The sequence below is a fragment of the Pan troglodytes genome, chromosome 7 (assembly GCF_028858775.2).
Source record: "Pan troglodytes isolate AG18354 chromosome 7, NHGRI_mPanTro3-v2.0_pri, whole genome shotgun sequence".
Lineage (NCBI taxonomy): Eukaryota > Metazoa > Chordata > Mammalia > Primates > Hominidae > Pan > Pan troglodytes.
Genome location: NC_072405.2, coordinates 38,780,494 through 38,800,004, shown reverse-complemented (window position 1 = coordinate 38,800,004; position 19,511 = coordinate 38,780,494). Strand labels below are relative to the sequence as shown.

Sequence of the window (19,511 nt, the reverse complement as noted above, 5' to 3'; positions counted from 1 at the left end):
TGTGTGTGTGTGCGCGCGTGTACCCAAGAAAATAAAATCCAAGAGTGTCAAAAAACTTGGAAATACAACAGCCATGCTTCAAAGGACTAGAGCACAAAAAAGAAATTGTCACTGATCACTGAGCACCGCTTTTACCGTGCTTTAAAGGTTACTATGTCTAATAATAAGGGCCTTCTTTCCAGATCAAATTCTGTACCAGACACTGTGTAACATTTTACATATCATATCTCCTTTAATCCTCACAACTCCACGAAGTAGGCATTATTATCCTCATTCTCTTCTTACAAACAGATGAAAAAATTAAGATCTAGAGAGGTTAAAGGTCACCTAGCCAGCCAAACGGAGCAGAGTATGAACCTAGTTATGAATCCAGTATAACCATGCACCCTTAGTAACTAACTTATAATTAAATTTCCAATGTCACAAAAGCTGGGCTTATTGACCGACTGCTCTATAACCTGCCCTCATTTCATGTCTCAGTGATATCCCCTTTCAAATAATTATAACAATGATAGCAACTTTCCACCTGTTGAGCACCTATTTACATTCTATTGAGGCATGATCTATAATTATCGCTACCATCCATATGCAACTCTATGTTGTGGATTTTGTTATTCCCAATTTATTCAAGAAGAACTAGCTTCAAAGAAAGTAACTTGCCCAAGATAGCACAGCTAATAAGTGTCAGAGCCAGGTTAGGAGACCAGGATGTCAAACCTAACACTGGCTGACCCAAAACTCATGCACTATGAAGACATCAAAGCCCATCCAAGGCCCAGCATGGTGGCTCACGCCTGTTCCCAGCACTTTGGAAGACGGAGGTGGGCAGATTCCTTGAGGTCAGGAGTTAGAGACCAGCCTGGCCAACATGGTGAACCTCTGTCTCTACAAAAAATACAAAAATGAGCCGGGCATGGTGGTGCACGTCTGAGGTCCCAGCTACTTAGAAGGCTGAGGCAAGAGAATGGCTTGAACCCGGGAGGCAGAGGTTGCAGTGAGCCAAGATCGTGCCATGGCACTCCAGCCTGGGTGGCAGAGTGAGACTCAGTCTCCAAAAAAACAAAAAACAAAACAAAACCAAAAAAAACAAAAAACCCATCCAAATTTTTGTAATACAAACCTAGTTTAAACCCCTGCACCATCCTGCCTTTCTTCCTGAGAGAGATCTTCTCTCTTGGCAAGGGACCCACGTGACTACTTATCTCTGAAAAACTAAACTAAGATTTACTATTTCCGGGAGGTCCTCCCCTCCCCACCCCCAACCCTCAACTTCCTCCCCACCAATTCACCCTGCAGATTGTTTGGTCCTGAGACACAAGCAGAAATAAATAACTAAAAGAGAGACGAACGAAGAAATGGATGGGAAGTGGCCGTTACTCCTACAATAGATGGCCCCTGAGCCCCTGGAAGCCCCGCCCATACTAGAGAACAAGCACAGGCCTAACTCAGGATTTGCCAGGCCTTCCCCTTTGCAGCCCAGCCCTCACTGTCCCCTCCAAGGTAGCTAGGCAACCAGGCCCCGCATACACAAAGAGGAAAGAGGTGCCAAGCCCTGCCAGACAGGTCTTCAAGCGAAAGCAGAACTGGTGACCTATAAATATCCACAAGGTGCCGGAACACATGAACAAAGAGATAGGGACAAATATTACAGATGTTTGAGAGTCTGGATCTCCAGTCGAAGAAAGAATAAAAAGAGCCCTGGTACAATACTGGTAGACAGAGAACTGGTAGGCGAGGCTGGGAAACCAGATAACAAAGCCCACGGCGATTCAGAACCCAGAGTAAACAGGCTGGAAGCGAGGCTGAGCAGCTCTCCTGCCTAAGGCATGGACTTTGCCAGGTACATTTCAACTGCTCGGAGACCTGGAGCCAGGTCCTGGTTCTCAACCCCACTTGGGATAGCTGCAATGAACATGATGGCTACAAAATGAACCTGTAGAAGAAAGGGACTTGCTGCGATCATAGAATTCCCTGTTTCACCCATTTCCCCAGCACATGAAGTAGATAAAAAGAAATATTTATTGAAAATGCAACTCTTGTGTCAGTAAAACACATCCATCCAATACCATGAATTATAAACTTGGGATATTTTGTTTTAAAAGTGCATTTGTTATGTATTTTTCCTATGATTTTCTTGGGTGTGTTTATCTACACAAGAAAAAGATGAAAACAATGATCCCAGATAGAAAGTTTTCTAAAATCCACACTCAGGTATCTATTTAAATTTGTTCAGAAACGTACATTTGGGTTTCTCTTGTACATTATTAAGTTCCTACAAAGGAGGTGCTACGGAACACTCTCATGCCTAAATGAGGTGCAGATTTCTATATAAAATAACAGCAGGCCGGGTGAGGTGGCTCAACGCCTATAATCTCAGCACGTTGGGAGGCTGAGGCGGGAGGACTGCTTAAGCCCAGGAGTTCGAGACGAGCCTGGGTAACATAGCAAGACCTCTATTACTAAGAAAATTTAGTATTATTATTATTTAAGAAAATTGCGGCCAGGCGCAGTGGCTCAAGCCTGTAACCCCAGCACTTTGAAAGGCTGAGGTGGGTGGATCACCTGAGGTCAGGAGTTCAAGACCAGCCTGGCCAACTGGTGAAACCCTATCTAAATTAAAAATACAAAATTAGCCAGACGTGATGGAGGGTGCCTGTAATCCCAGTTACTCAGGAGGCTGAGACAGGAGAATCACTTGAACCCAGGAGGTGGAAGCCAAGATCGCACCACTGCACTCCAGCCTGGGTGACGGAGCAAGACTCCATCTCAAAATAAAATAAAATAAAATAAAAATAAAATAAAATAAAATAAAAAAATAAGAAAAAGAAAAACAACAGTAGATTATCCTACCCATCCCAGCCCCCTGCTGCTTTTAAGAACTTTTTCTCAATTACCTACCTGGTTATTACTTTATTCTTCTCTCTATCATAGCAACCAGCTTTTTTTTTCTTTTTTGAGACAGAGTCTCGCTACGTCACCCAGGCTGGAGTGCAGTGTTGCGATCTTGACTTACTGCAACCTCCGCCTCCCGGGTTCAAGCAATTCCCCTGCCTCAGCCTCCCGAGTAGCTGGGACTATAGGTGCGTGCCACCACACCCAGCTAATTTTTGTATTTTTAGTAGAGACGGGATTTCACCATGTTGGCCAGGATGGTCTCGATCTCTTGACCTTGTGATCCACCTGCCTCAGCCTCCCAAAGTGCTGGGATTACAGGCATGAGCCACTGTGCCCGGCCAGTAATCAGCCTTTTTAACCTTGTGTGTAATACTTTCCACCTAACCCATAAAACATGTGAGGATATGACATTATCCTTGGCACATAGTAGGTACCTAGAAAATTTGTAAAAAACAATTTGTCATGTTTGGCTTTCAAATGTAGGAATACTAAATATGATATTTGAAAATGATGTTTGTACTTAAGGAATTTTTAATAAGAAACACAAACATAACAAAAACACTATAGAGGATTTATGGAAACATCACCACAAAGTAGTGACATAATTCCTACATGTTCTTTAAGAAATTTACTTTAAATGATTGCTGCACATTTGCCTGTCCAGAGCTAAAGTTAAATTATCCTGGTGGCTGCTGTCTGGTGATAATTTCTTAGTGCCAGGAAGCTGGTGAGTATGTGATTAAACATGTTTCCCCCTTAGCTCCACCCTAGATGCTATCAGGTTTGCTAACCAGAAGGTTCTGCAGCTGACCAGCTCATGCGCGCACTCACACACACACTCTCTCTCACACACACACACACCTCCCTAAGAAAACAAATTTTCACAAGAGTAATTACATACAAATTCTAAATCTCTAACCTGTACTTTTAAGCTCATCATCTTCACAATTCAGCACAAATAAATTTAAAGCATGGGATGAAAATAAATCAAAATTAGCCATTTTCATGACTTCAAATAGGTAAGTATTTTAAACTTTTAACTGATAATGTCACTAAAATACTAACTAGCCTGTCAATTGACTGCAAGTTTCTAAACCATTCCTAACTACTGTTCTTAGACAGACCCCGGACTCTCTTCATCTTCCGCCCTGATGACCCTTCAACTCTGAACTACTCTGCTGCAATAGAGGAAGCATTTACAGGGAAGACACTACAACATGAAACACGAAGGCTTGACAGATTTTCCTCTTCTCATTTTATTCAAGTTCGGCAAATGTCTAATAGGTTGATTCCCTGCATAAGTAATTTTCCCAAAAGATAGTATCTTTCTAATTGGGAAATGAAGAACCCTCCCGATAAAGTCTACAACATTGCTGAAAGTTAGAATCACATGCAATCAGTCCAGCCACTGAGAAACACTTCAACTGACCCGCATGAAAAATGCCCATCTAGCTCTGTGACCTTAAACTAGTAACTTTACCTCTGTGGACTTCAGTTTCATTGGTGATTTGTCTCTTTTAACTACAATATTTCAAAATGGGTTTTGATATCCGGTGTGGAAAGTCCCCCCGAGTTCTTTTCCAAATTTTCTTGGCTTTATGTATGTTTATAAGTCCAGCTGACTTATAGATTAGCATGTCAAATTCTGTTTAAAGTACTTGGGAATTTTTATCAGAATTTCATTTAATGTTTAATTTGGAGAAAAGAGACAACTTTACAATATCTATCCACAGAAATACAATCTGTATCTCCATTTACTTGGTATTTTCTTTCTTTTTTTTTTGAAGCAGGGTCTTGCTCTATCACCCAGACTGAAGTGCAGTGGTGTGATCACGGCCCACTGCAGCCTCAACCTCCCAAGCTCAAGTGATCCTCCCACCTAAGCCTCCAGAGTAACTGGGACTACGGGCACACATCACCACGTCCAGTTAATTCTTTGGGTTTCTTTTGTTGAGACAAGGTCTCACCATGTTGCCCAGGCTGGTCTCGAGCTCCTGGGCTCAAGCAATCCATGCATGTCGTCCTCTCAAAGTGCTGGGATTACACACGTGAGCCACTGCACCAGACCTATTCAGGTCTTTTCTGTCCTTCAGAATGCAGTATTCTTCAAGCTGTTCTTGCAAATTTGTTTTTCATTGCTGTCAAGAATGGTATCTGTTTTTTATTATGTGTTCTAATTGATTAGTACAGGGTGAGAATCCCTTATGTGAAATGGCTGGGACCAGATGTGTTTCAGATTTTGGAATATTTCCATATTTTAAAAATAATGAGATATGTTGGGGATGGAAACCAAGTCTAAACACAAAATTCATTCGCTTCATATACACCTTATAAACATAGCCTGAAGGTAGTTTTATAAAACATTTTTAATACTCATGTGCATGAAAACCAAGTTTTGACTGAAACCTGTCACATGAGGTCAAGTGTGGAATTTTCCACTTGTGGTACGTCAGTGCTCAAAAAGCTTCAGATTGTGGGGCATTTTGAGATTAGAAATGCTCTCTACCTGTACTACTTTCCTATGCGCGCGCGCACACACACACACACACACATATATTTTTGAGATGCAGTCTCACTCTGTCGCCCAGGCTGGAATGCAATGGCATGATCTTGGCTCACTGCTACCTCTGCCTCCCAGTTTCAAGCGATTCTCCTGCCTCAGCCTCCTGAGCAGCTGAAACTACAGACGTGCACCACCATGCCCGGATAATTTTTGTATTTTTAATAGAGATGGGGTTTCGCCATGTTGGCCAGGCTGGTCTTGAACACCCAACCTCAGGTAATCCACCCACCACAGCTTCCCAAAGTGCTAGGATTATAGGCTTGAGCCATTGCGCCCAGCCATATTTTTAAAAATAAAATTAAAACCCGGTGATTTTGGTGTTTTTCTCATCTGGACATCTTACTGAAGTTTATTAGTTCTGTTTTTTTTTTTTTTTTTCAACTGATAATCTTGGATTTTCTATGCAGATGATGACATTCACAGCAAATGATAACAGGGGCCTATCTTTAAAAGGACAAGCAAAAAGACCAGGGAAAATATTTCTAAAATATATTAAAGACAAAAACAATCAATGTTTACAACGTACAAAGAGTGCCAAGGCCAGGAGCGGTACTCATGTGCATGAGTACCTGTACCACTAAAACAGATTTGGGAGGCCTAGCATTTTGGGAGGCCGAGGCGGATGGATCACTTGAGGTCAGGAGTTTGAGACCAGCTTGGCCAACATGGTAAAACCCAGTATCTACTAGAAATACAAAAATTAGACAGGCCTGGTGGCACGTGCCTGTAGCCCCAGCTATTCAGGAGGCTGAGGCAAGAAAATCGCTTGAACCCAGGAGACGGAGGTTGCAGTGAGACAAGATCACGCCACTGCACTCCAGCCTGGGTGACAGAGTGAGACTCTGCCTCGAAAAATAATAATAGTAATAAAGAGTGCCTACAAAATCAAAAATGCAACCTAACAGAAAAATAGACAAAAGATAACCAAATTGTGGAAAAACTAAAAATAGCTAGCGAACACTTGAAAATGATACACTTCTTTAATAAGAAAAATACAAAACACAACAATGAAATGCCCTCTTCTAGCCAATGATTACAGAGTAAGAAGGACAATCTCTAAGCCAGGCCAGGCGGTGTGTACCTGCGTCCCAGCTACTGGGGAGACTGAGGCGGGAGGACCCCTTGAGCCCAGGAGTTTGAAGCTAGCCTGAGCAACATAGCAAGATCCCCTCTCTTAAAAAAGAAAAAGAAAAAGAAACACAATCTCAAATGTTAGAAAGGGTATTGAGAAATAGACAAGCTAGATGGGACTATAAATTGATGTAATTGTAGAGAGCAAGTCAGCCTTATCTACTCAAAAATTAAACGCACATCACTTTCATCCAGAAATTGCATTTCTAGGAATCTCAATATTAAACAAGTTCTAGAATTAAAGAGTAAGTTATATTATAAATGACATATGATTAAAAAAGATTTTTAAATAGCGCATAAGTTGTTCAAGTATATATGTAGTTATTCTTCATATACCTATGTGTTACGTATGGTAACACATATAAACTATACCAACGTACATATCGTGTTTCATGAAGAACACATAGGCAAAATAAAATTCACATTTTTAATTACAAAAGTACACATAGTTGAATTCTAAAAAGTTAAAATGTTACAGCAGGAAATGGTTAATGTATTTTGGAACATCCATACATTGAAACACTATGTGGCTACTAAAAAAAGAATGTGTTACAGCTGCACATACTAACATGGAAGATCTAAACTTTAATGTCAAGTTAAAATTTAAAAGAGGGAGCAAAAAAGATAAAAGACATATTTACAGACATGTTAAGTACTTAAAAGTTGCACATTAAACCGTTAACTGTGGTCACACTTCTGGACAGCAAATGGGGATGGGGTTGGGAAATTGAGGGGGAATTTACATGGCATTGTTTACTGGATGTACTTCCATACTTTTACATGTTTAAAAGTCACAATTACTGAAAACTTCATAATTTTTCAAAAACAGAAAAATGAGATGACATGATGATATTCATGTTTTTTTTGTTTGCAACTTTCTAGAAGTTTCTATAAAACAGGTTTTCTGAGACATCTCCACATTGATTTCAACCACTGATAATCAGTTATCTGGGACTAAGTAGTGAAGGTTCACTGTGAATCAGCACCATGAAGGCACTAAGAAAAAACAGAGGGCATTGGACAATTCCAAACGTTCTGGTAAAAGCTTAAATATCCAGTCATCGTGATATATTTGGTTTTCTTTCTACAGAAGTAAAATATTTTAACATTGTAACAAACCTACCAGTGTTCACAAACACAATCAGAAAATTTTATTGTATTCTTAAACTAGCTTAAAAAAATAAAAATAAAAAAAAGGTCCATCTGTCTCTTAGAAGAACAAACTCCTCCACCAAAAAAACAAAACAAGGCCAGGAGCAGTGGTTCACACCTGTAATCCCAGTACTTTGGAAGGCCAAGGCGGGCAGGATCACTTGAGGTCAGGAGTTCAAAACCTGCCTAGCCAACATGGCAAAACCCCGTCTCTACTAAAAATACACAAATTAGCTGGGCATAGTGGTGCATGCCTGTAATCCCAGCTATTTGGAGGCTGAGACAGGAGACTTACTTGAACCCAAGAGGCAGAGCTTGCAGTGAGTCGAGATTGCACCACTGTAGTCCAGCCTAGGCGACTGAGGGAGACTCTGTCTCAAAAACAGAAAAAAAGGCAGGGTGCAGTGGCTCACACCTGTAATCCCAGCACTTTGGGAGGCCGAGGCAGGCGGATCATGAGGTCAGGAGATCGAGACCATCCTGGCTAACACGGTGAAACCCCACCTCTACTAAAAATACAAAAAATTAGCTGGGACTGGTGGCACATCCCAGCTACTCGGGAGGCTGAGGCAGGAGAATGGCGTGAACCCAGGAGACGGAGCTTGCAGTGGGCCAAGGTCGTACCACTGCACTCCAGCCTGGGCAACAGAGCGAGACTCCATCTCAAAAAGAAAAATTAGCCAGGCATGGTGGTGGGCGCCTGTAATCCCAGCTACTAGGGAGGCTGAGACATAATAATGGCTTGAACCCGGGAGGCAGAGGTTGCAGTGGGCAGAGATCACACCACTGCACTCCAGCCTGGGCGACAGAGGGAGACTCTGTCTCAAGCAAAACAAAACAAAACAAAACAAAACAAACAACAACAACAACAACAAAACAATGAAAATCGCCAAGAGGGTAGGATAAGGGGCCAAAGAGTCTGTTAGACTGGAAAGCAACACTGTATTTCCTATGGATTAACATTTACACAAACATTAACTCCACTAATGGACAGCCTTTTCTACTCTTCATCATTTTGTTTAGTTTATCTGGCAAGAGGGATGCAAAACAAACCCAAGAAGAAACAGGGAACATCGCTAGGGTATACACAATTCTCCCAACTCATAAACCACTAGGGTATTGGGAAACAACACTCTACATCCTGGCTCTCAGGGATTTCCCAATTCTGAAAATCCCACATTGCAATGGCACATATCACTCGGAATGTTACAAAGGGGATTCATTGTGTTACGTTAAAACTTAGCCCCATACACAGTAATTTTAAGTATAAGGCTAACACAAAAACAAACTGACCAACTTCAGAAGCACTTCTCTTAGATGAAGACATCAGTATGTCTTTTCTTCTATGCAACATGCTCCTGGAATAACTCTTCCAAGGAGTCATCCGTTTCAAAGACCAGAGGAAAAGCTGTCAAACATCGCACAAGGCAGAGTGTGTACACACACTGCCTTCTAACACACCAAGCAGTCTTATTCCAGGTTTTCCCAAGGCCAGTCAATACAGCCTTTCCAGCCAAGCCTATACTCCCAGGTCTGTCTTGGCCTCTCCCCATCCAAGACTCTTGAGTTTCCTGAAGCACCCTCCCAGAATCTGATATCTGACAATTGATTATCCATAAAAATGCTTACTGGATAGATGAAAGAGATGATGCATTATCAGAAGTGAATGAAGCTCGGTATGACTGAAGCATAGGGTCTGCAGGAGAAAGTTGCAGATGAGACCATCTGGCCAGTGGACACAGTTAAAGGTTTTAAGCAGAGTGGCAGAGTATATTTCCATTCTGTGAAAGGTTAGCTGGCTCTCCTGAAGACAGCAAGGACTGAAAAGCAGACAAGGCTGGAAACAAGGAAAGTGGCTTAAGGCTGAAATGGCTGTGCAGAAGCTTTGCTGGTAGCCTGAAATAGGACAGCAGCAGGGTAAAGATAAGTCAACAGATTTGAGAGATATTTGGAAAGTAGAATTGTTGAATCTGGTGACGGATTAGTCAGGGAGGGGAGGGGAAGGGCTGGGCACCTAGGTGAAGGCTGTGACTCCTAGAGAGGAGGAACACAGGGGTGCAGGTTAGATGGTGGGGATAATGGGATCATTTACTGGACACATTAGCATCCAGCTAGAAGTGGTGTAGACACTTGGATATTTGAATCTGGATTTCAGGACAGAAGTCTGGGACAAAGGACACCATCCATGGGAATGCAGGACCACGAGAAATGAAGAGGCAGGACGGAGTGCCAAGGAACACTATCATTTACAAGCCAAATTCAGGAGGAAAGGGGAAAAGGAGAATGTAGGGGTGGGGTCAGGGAGGAAGAGGAAAGTCAACCAAGTGTGGTGTCATGGAAGCCAAGAGAAGGGAACATCAAGGATGGAAAAATCCAAAATGTAACCTCTGTCAGTCCTGGGAAAAATAGTGAATTTTGTTTCCTTCCTCATACTTTATTTTCCCAGGATCCTCAATAACATGCAGTTTATTATTAATCAGAAAAAAAAGAATCTGTTTGAGAAAATTACAAAAATCTGTTATGATACCCTCATAAATTAAAGAGCCACAGATAGTGTACTATCCATGGGGCATGTGTTTTGAATTTGTTTTCTGGGTCTGGTGATGGATTAGTACTGATCTTTCTATCTGCTCCAGCCTCATGACCAATGATACATATTGCCCAGCCTCCTGGCCAAGGTCTGGGATCCCAGCAGAGCAGAGCTGGCTGACCCGTACACAGATGGCCCAGTGACCTTGGGTTCATTAGCATACTGTTCTAATCAAGTGAGCTAACCAGCAACAGACCTGGCCTACTTTGTCCCACTTCCCACCACTACTGAGGCCAAAGTTCCTCAACTCTGCACCATTTCCTATAAACAAGAGATTGCCTATAAACATCCACAGATACAGGAGGTCCAAGGCTCACCAAAAATATTTGTTCATTGTTTCTAAATAGGATTTATGTTTACTTACAAGCTATCTGCCCTGGCGAAAAGAAGTGTATCATTAATAAAAATGGCGATAGCCACTGAGCCAGCATAGACAGCAATCAATGACCCACTGCCTGTTGTTCTGATGACATCAAAAGGGGAGGGGGGGTGGGGGAGGAGGGGGCACGACAAAAATAAATATTTCTAAGGTCAACAAAGATTTAAGAAATAACACTCTGGCTGGGCACGGTGGCTCACACCTGTAATCCCAGCACTTTGGGAGGCTGAGGTGGGCGGATCACCTGAGGTCAGGAGTTCAAGACCAGCCTGGACAACATGGCAAAACCCTGTCTCTACTAAAAATACAAAACTAGCTGGATGCGGTGGCTCACGCCTGTAATCCCAGCACTTTGAGAGGCTGAGGCGGGCAGATCATGAGGTCAAGAGATCGACACCAGCCTGGCCAACATGGTGAAACCCAGTCTCTACTAAAAATACAAAATTAGCCAGGCGTGGTGGCACATGCCTGTAGTCCCAGCTACTCAGGAGGCTGAGGCAGGAGAATTGCTTGAACCTGGGGAGGCGGAGGTTGCACTGAGCCGAGATCATGCCACTGAACTCCAGCCTGGGCGACAGAGTGAGACTCTTAAAAAAGAAAAAAGAAATAATGTTCCAACATTCTAACCTTGTGCCACTTTCTTGATGCTCCCCACCGCACCAAATATTGGTATTTATCTTACAGGATTCACCTGTGATAGCACTCTTCTTGGAGCAGGCTGAGAGTAGCTATCATTCTCTCTACTTACAAAATTTCAAAAGTATAGGGGTTATTTTACTTGACCTCAAGGGATCCAGAAAGAGATGCCCACTCTCCTTCCAGAGAGAGAAATAGGGATCAATTCGAACAATGCCGGCCAGGCATGGTGGCTCATGCATGTAATCCCAGCACTTTGGGAGGCCAAGGTGAGAGGATCGCTTGAGGCCAGGAGTTTGAGACCAGCCTGGCAAAAACCTATCTCTATTAAAAAATACAAAAATTAGCTGGGCATAGTGGTGCATGCCTGTACTCCCAGCTACTCAGGAGGCCGAGGCAGGAGAATCACTTGAACCTGAGTGGCAGAGGCTGCAGTGAGCCAAGATGGTGCCACTGCACTCCAGCCTGGGCAACAGAGCAAGGCTCTACCTCAAAACAAACAAACAAACAAACAAACAAAAATAATGTCAATTAGAAAAGTCCAGCCTGCTTAAAAAACTGGAATGTGTTCCAGACACCACCTTGGACTTCAGTGGCCCCATCTTTTTAAGTGAGGGTGTTAAACAAATACGGTTCTTGGGTGACCTTCCAGCTCAAAAGGCCTATGATAGCCTAAATCGATGTCATTATACTGACAACCTGGGTAGGAGGGAAAAAACTTGGAAAGTAGCTTTTGAATATGTAAATGTCCATGTTTACATACTATTGTTGGAAATGTCTGTTTCATGAGAAGTTAACAAACTTTTATAGACCTCTCTATTGAATATGTGTGGATTTTAATTCATTGGTTTAAAAAAAATGAAGTACTACTGGAATGTTTTATCTACTATTTTTCTCTCCTCCTCAATACAGCACTTAAAAAAGAATGAACCAACTTCAAATAATTCTTGGGATAAGTAGCCTATCTTTCCAGGAAAAGAAAATGTAAGAACTTAACTTGGACTGGAGTATCTCTGTTTAAATGTATTTTACTATAATTGGTTTTGAGAGGGCAAGAACCATGGAGATGGGGTGCTAAAAATAGATGTAGTAAAGTTGGGGGGAAAGTACGTGTGAGACTGACACTAATAATTACAAAAAAAAAAAAGTAGTGTCATTCCTATTAAAATAAGAAATCTGAGCCCATTCCGGGAACAGTCATGGACTGCCACAGTCATCTGGGCTCAGGGCTGGCCCTGTTCCCCACAAAGGTCCCTCAGCCTCAGTGGACAGCCTTATAAGGCAACCAAGCTCAGAGAGAAGATAAGAACACCAAGCACTTAACATTTCCAGAGGCCTCTGCAAATATTAACTCATTAATTCTCACACTGTTCTGTGAAAGCCCTGCTACTATCAGTTCCAAAAGACACTGGGGAAGAAAGATGCCTAATTACAACTAATTATAGCAAGGTGTGTAAGGAGCTGGCAGCCCTTCCTAGTAGGCACCATGTTCACCACCAGACAAGCCTCGACTTTGTCAGTAACTGAACAAACACTTGCCTACTATGGGACAGAAAGGAGGAGAAACATTTCCTTTTTCTGTTTTTGTTTTTTTTTTTTTTTTTTTTTTGAGACGAAGTCTCACTCTATTGCCCAGGCTGGAGTGCAATGGCGCGATCTCGGTTCACTGCAACCTCCGCCTCCTGCGTTCAAGCGATTCTCCTGCCTCAGCCTCCTGAGTAGCTGGGATTACAGGCGCAGACCACAACGCCCAGCTAATTTTGCATTTTTTTAAAGTAGAGACAGGGTTTCACCATGTGGGCAAGGCTAGTCTCGGAACTCCTGACCTCGTGATCCACCCGCCTTGGCCTCCCAAAGTGCTGGGATTACAGGCATAAGCCACTGTGCCTGGCCTAAACATTTCCTTTTTCTTTCTTTCTTTTTTTTTTTTTTTGAGACACGGTCTTGCTGTCACCCAGGCTGGAGTGCAGTGGTGCGATCATGGCTCACTGCAGCCTCTGCCTCCCAGGCTCAAGTACTCCTCTCACCTCAGCTTCCCAAGTAGCTGAGACTATAGGCACATGCCACGATGCCCAGCTAATTTTTAAATTTTTTGTAGAGATGGGTTTTCGAGATGTTGCCCATGCTGGTCTCGAACTCCTGAGCTCAAGTGACCTACCCACCTCCACCTCCCAATGTGCTGGGATTACAGGCGTGAGCCACCATGCCCGGCCAGGAGGGAAATTTCTCAATTTTGACAGTAAGTAAGGAACACACACCACCCTCCCTCCTCTGTCTCCCACAGAATCTCCAGAAGGTTCCAAACCTTAGAATAAGACTCCTACTTAATGGCCTCCAGGAGGAGCAAAACACAGGCCAGGGTCTGGAGTAAAGACACATACAGGAGGAAGTGAGAAGTGCTTTTCCCAAGTTTGTTTCTGTTCGCCAAAGGGACACTTTCACCTTCATGAATAAACTCGGCAACTGTGATTACAGTGCCAGTATGAAATAAGACAGAGATCTTCACAGTCTGGAGAGGATTAAGTGGCTTCATTAAAAATTATTAAGAAAATTTCATGGCCAGGCACAGTGGCTCACACCTGTAATCCCAACGTCTTGAAAGGCCAAGGCAGATGATCACTAGAGCTCATGAGTTAAAGACCAACCTGGGCAAAGTAGCAACACCCCATCCCTTAAAATAAATTTTCTTTAAATTAGCCTGGCATGGCTGTGCGCACGTGCAGTCCTGGCTTTCCAGGAGGCTGGGGTAGGAAGATGTCTTGAGCTTGGGACTTAGAGGCTGCAGTGAGCTATGATCGCACCACTGCATTTCAGCCTGGCTGACACAGTGAGATCTTGTCTCTAAAAAAAAAACAAAACAAAAAAAAAAAAGGAAAAAAGAAAATTTCAATGTCAGTTATCAAATAATGTTTATTGACCATCTATATCATATGACATTTCATGGTCAGGTGCTGGAAATATAAAAGAGTAGCAGTTAATTTTATTTATATTTATATATACATATCTATACACACACACACACACACACCTATATATATATTTTAAAGTCACCCAGAAATATAAAAGAGTAGTAGTTGGCCAGGCACGGTGGCTCTTGTCTGTAGTCCCGGCACTTTGGGAGGCCGAGGGGGGCAGATGACAAGGTCAGGAGATCAAGACCATCCTGGCTAACATGGTGAAACCCCATCTCTACTAAAAATACAAAAAATTAGCCAGGCATGTTGGCATGTGCCTGTAGTCCCAGCTACTTGGGAGGCTGAGGCAGGAGAATCGTTTGAACCCAGGAGAGGCTGAGGTTGCAGGGAGCCGAGATTGTACCACTGCACTCCAGCCTGGGCAACAGAGCGAGACTCCGTCTCAAAAAAAATAATAAATAAAAGAGTAGCAGTTAAATGTGTGTGTGTGTATTTTAAGCCACCCAGAATGTAAGCTTTGCCAAAATGTTTAAGTCCCCATGGAGGCAGGGCTCTTAGCTTGGTTCACTGATTTATTCCAACTGCCAACTAGTGCCAGGCACATAGTAGGTATTCAATATATACTTGTTGGGTGAATTGTCTTTTAAAAAACTGAGCTCAACATCTAAATGAATACACGTAGACACATAAAAGAATATAAGTAAGGCTGGGTGCGGTGGCTCATGCCTGTAATCCCAGCACTTTGGGAGGCCAAGGTGGGCAGATCACAAGGTCAGGAGATCGAGACCATCCTGGCCAACATGGTGAAACCCCGTCTCCACTAAAACTACAAAAATTAGCTGGGCATGGTGGTGTTTGCCTATAATCCCAGCTACTCGAGAGGCTGAGGCAGGAGAATCGCTTGAACCAGGGAGTCAGAGGTCGTGGTGAGCCGAGATCGCGCCACTGCACTCCAGCCTGGCAACAGAGCGAGACTCCGTCTCAAAAATAAAATAAAATAAAAAATAAAGAATGTATTAGGACGCATATTCACTGTGCTAAGTCAGTAACTGACTCAACAGTCCTATCGGGGGAAAGCCCAAAGGATAAGCTCAGACAGAAAAAAGTAGAAATAACTGGAAAAGATTAAAGAAAACACTCTAGGCTGGGCATGGTGGCTCACACCTGTAATCCCAGCATTTTGGGAGGCCGAGGTAGGCACATCACCTGAGGCTGGGAGTTCGAGGCCCACCTGACCAACATGGAGAATTCCCTTCTCTACTAAAACTACAAAATTAGCCAGCCATGGTGGTTCACACCTGTAATCCCAGCTACTTGGGAGGCTGAGGCAGTAGAATTGCTTGAACCCAGGAGGCAGAAGTTGCGGTGAGCTGAGATCACACCATTGCACTCTAGCCTGGGCAACAAGAGCAAAACTCCATCTCAAAAAAAAAAAAAAAGAGAAAACGCTCTAGGCACTAGACATTGAGGGACCCAGAGGTGGAATGCTTTGTAAGAACAGACTGACATGTAAAAAGCATCAACAACCCAAATATATGTTAACAGATGAATGGACAAACAAAACATGGCACATCCATACAACAGCGGTATCACTCAAACAATGGGAAAGGTACCAATTCATGCTACAAGATGGATGAGCCTTGAAAACATGATGCTAAGTGAAAAAAGCCAAAAGACCGATCTTGTATCATTCCATTTGCATGAAAGGTCTGAAATAGGCTAATCCATAGAGGAAAAAAAGCAGATCAGCAGTTGCTTTGGGTTAGGGAGAGGAGGAAATGGTGACTGATTGGTTAATGAATTTGGGATTCTTTTCAGGGGTTGACAAAATGTTCTAAAATTAGATAGTGGTGATAGTTCCACAGCTCTGAATATTCTAAGAACTGTTCAATTATATACTTTTTAACTCGAATTTTAAGAGGTGAGAGAGTTATTTCTCAACATTGGGTCTTACTGTCACCAGAATACAGTGGTGTGCAATTGCACAGCACTCCACTGTCTTCAGAACACTTTCACACACATCAAATCTTTGATCAAGGAGCCTCCAAATGTTTTTCCGTGCAATTGATTTATGGAGTAGAGCCTTTGATTTTTGTTCGTTTTGTTTTTGAGACAGTCTCGTTCTGTTGCCCAGGCTGGAATGTAGTGGTATGATTTTGGCCCACTGCAAACCCCTTCTCCTGGATTCAAGCGATTCTCCTGCCTCAGCCTTCCAAGTAGCTGGGATTACAGGCACCCGCCACCACGCTTGGCTGATTTTTGTATTTTTAGTAGAGACAGGGTTTCGCCACATTGGCCAGGCTGGTCTCAAACTCCTGGCCTCAGGTGATCCGCCTGCCTCAGCCTCCTAAAGTGCTGGATTGCTGGTGTGAGGCACTGTGCCCAGCTGGAGTAGTGCCTTTGGAAAAGGAATCTGCCATTCGTGTTAGATGGACTAAGGGTGGAGAGAGTCCAATGAGGTTCTGGGGGTCTAACTTAAGGGTCTAGACAGGCAGGATGGAAGAAGTAGAAAAGATTAGATTTGGGTAAGAGTAAGCCCAAGGCCATTTAGATTTTCTTAAACTAGGGATCCTGTAACTGGTCATCTTGACAAGATTAGTTTCCACATTACTGATTGCTGAGAGCTTACACAAGTCCTGTGTTGCAAGCTCTTCTGTTTAGGGAGGCAGGATCCTGAGAGATACGGGCCTAAGGAAGAGAACTCTTGTTCCCTTGAAGCAAACTTCTCTAGTACCTCTAAACTGGCAATGAGGTCTAGTGAAAGATGATGGATTTTGAACTAACTGACCAGGTTCAAATCCAGGCTGTTATTTATTAGCTGTGACCCAGGGCAAGTTATTCAACTCACTGAGCCTCAGTTCCTCCTCTACTGGGAGGAGCAGTGGTGGATAGCTACCCCACAGCACAGTGAAGATGACTGAGTTCACACCCAGTGATGTGAACAGTACCTAGAACAAAGTCAAAAAGGTCCCCTTGTGACCATCAACTATCGATCTCACATCAACTGCGCTCTTCCTCCCTAGCACTTATTACAGTTATTCTCTATTTATCCGTGCTTCACTGTTTAATATACACTTTCAACTACACTGTAACTTCCAGGATGAACAAGGACAATGTCTGTTTGCTGCTCATTGCACCAGCAGGGCCTAATCCAAGTAGGAGTTGAGTACCTTTGGGATGACTAGATCATCTAGGAATTATACATTGGGCTAAGAGTCACCACGGCTGATAAACAGCCATGCTGTTCTGAAGAGGCAGAATGAAGAAGCACCCCCCCCACCCAAAAAAACAAAACAAAACAAAAAAACAAAAAGAAAAAAAAAACAAAACACAGGAAAAATAAGCAAAGTTATGGAGTAAATGGCTTCATCCAGAAAGTTAAGGCTGGGCGTGGTGACTCACGCTTGTAACCCCAGTACATTGAGAGGCTGAGTGGGGATGATCACTTGAGCTCAGGAGTTCAAGACCAGCCTGGGCAACATGGTGAAACCCTGTCTCTACTAAAAATACAAAAATTAGCTGGGTGTGGTGGCACGTGACTGCTATTCAGGAGACTGAGATGGGAAAATTGCTTGAGCCCAGGAGGCAGAGGTTGCAGTAAGCCGAGATTGCACCACTGCACCCTGCTGGAATAAAAAAGAAACTTAGGGAAGAATAACCAAAGAAAAATATTCCTTATTTTTCCAGTATGGTCATCTAAACAGCTTGCATGGCCTTGCATACTAGGACCCAAATGAGTAAAAAAAAAAAAAAAAAAAAAAAAAAAAAAACAAAAAAAAAAACTTAACTGGCATTGGGTTCTGCAGGTGTCTAACTTCTTCCCAGGTTGTGTATCAATCACCTGTGGAACAGGCCTGATTGGAAAACCAATGACATTGACAAATAACAATTTTTTTTTTTTTAAGACAGGATCCTGTTCTGCAGCCCAGGCTGAGGGCAGTGGCGCAATCATGGCTCACTGTGGCTCTGACCTCCTGGGCTCAAGTGATCCTGATCCTCCCATCTCAGCCTCCTGATAGCTGAGACTACAGATGCACGCCGCCGGGCCTGGCTAATTTCTGTATTTTTTGTAGAGACAAGGTTTTACCATGTTGCCCAGGCTAGTCTCGAACTCCTGGGCTCAAGCAATCCTCCCACTTGGTCTCCCAAAGTGCTGGGATTATAAGCATGAGGACCACGCCCAGCCTAAAAATTCTTTAATATATCCCCAAATACATACAATTCATTCATTAAAAAGTAATAGATAACAGCTTTTCCCTGCTCCTGTAAATGTGCTACATTCATTCTTACTTCCAAAACTTTTTTTTTTTTAAAGAGATAGGGCCTCACTCTCTTGTCCAGGATGGAGTGCAATGACAAGACCACAGTTCCCTGCAGCCTCGACCTCCTGGGCTCAAGCAGTCTTCCCACCTCAGCCTCCCAAGTAGATGGGACTACAGGCACACACCACCATGCCTGCTAATCTTTTTTTTTTTTTTTTTTTTTTACTTTTTATAGAGGCAGTGTCTCATCATGTTCCCCAGGATGGTCTCAAATTTCTAGACTCAAGCAATCCTCCCACCTCAGCCTCCCAGCCTCCACCTCCCAAAGTGCCGGAATTGCAGACATGGGCCACCATGCCAGGCCCCAAACTTTTATGATGGTGAAACTCTCCTAACCCAGTACCCATTTCTATTTAAATATTACCAGTTCCTCAAGGTCCACCTTTCTTTCTCAAAGCCTTTTCTGGTCCACACTGATCTCTTTCTGAATTTCTAAGCCCTCTCCGCCCATATTACACAATGTTGTCCATTTAGGTAGGATCAAATGTTATTCTCCCATTGTTTCCTGTGTTGACTGAGGTCTTTCCAAGAAGGCAGGAAAACTGCTTCTCACTAACAACTTCTCCATCCCCCAGAAAGGCCAAGACAACAGACTCTCAGGCTGTCTTTAACAAATATCAATGACTGTACCCAAGGGAGTCATACATACCTCTTCCACAACTAATGTTCTCTTCACCTACACCATCTGCCAAACAAAACCAAGGGCTAAGGGAAAAGAAGACATCTTTTGTTTTGCAAAAGAGCTCCCAATTTGTTTGAGAAAGGTGCTATGATGCATATAAATTTAGCACTCCATGACCTCAACTGGAATCTACTGAAATAAACACTAAATGAGATGCAAATTCCACTCATATATAACAATCGGGATGAGTCAATACTGAGGTTTCCATTACATCTGCTCATTTCCTAGAGTCACACTCGAACACAT

The 19,511-nt window shown here is 43.0% G+C and overlaps 1 protein-coding gene across 6 annotated transcripts in view; it reads right to left on the bottom strand.

The window, feature by feature from the left end:
* The window catches only part of RBPMS (RNA binding protein, mRNA processing factor), a 190,348-nt gene that overhangs the window by 150,222 nt on the left and 20,615 nt on the right, over positions 1-19,511 (bottom strand). The window lies entirely within an intron of this gene.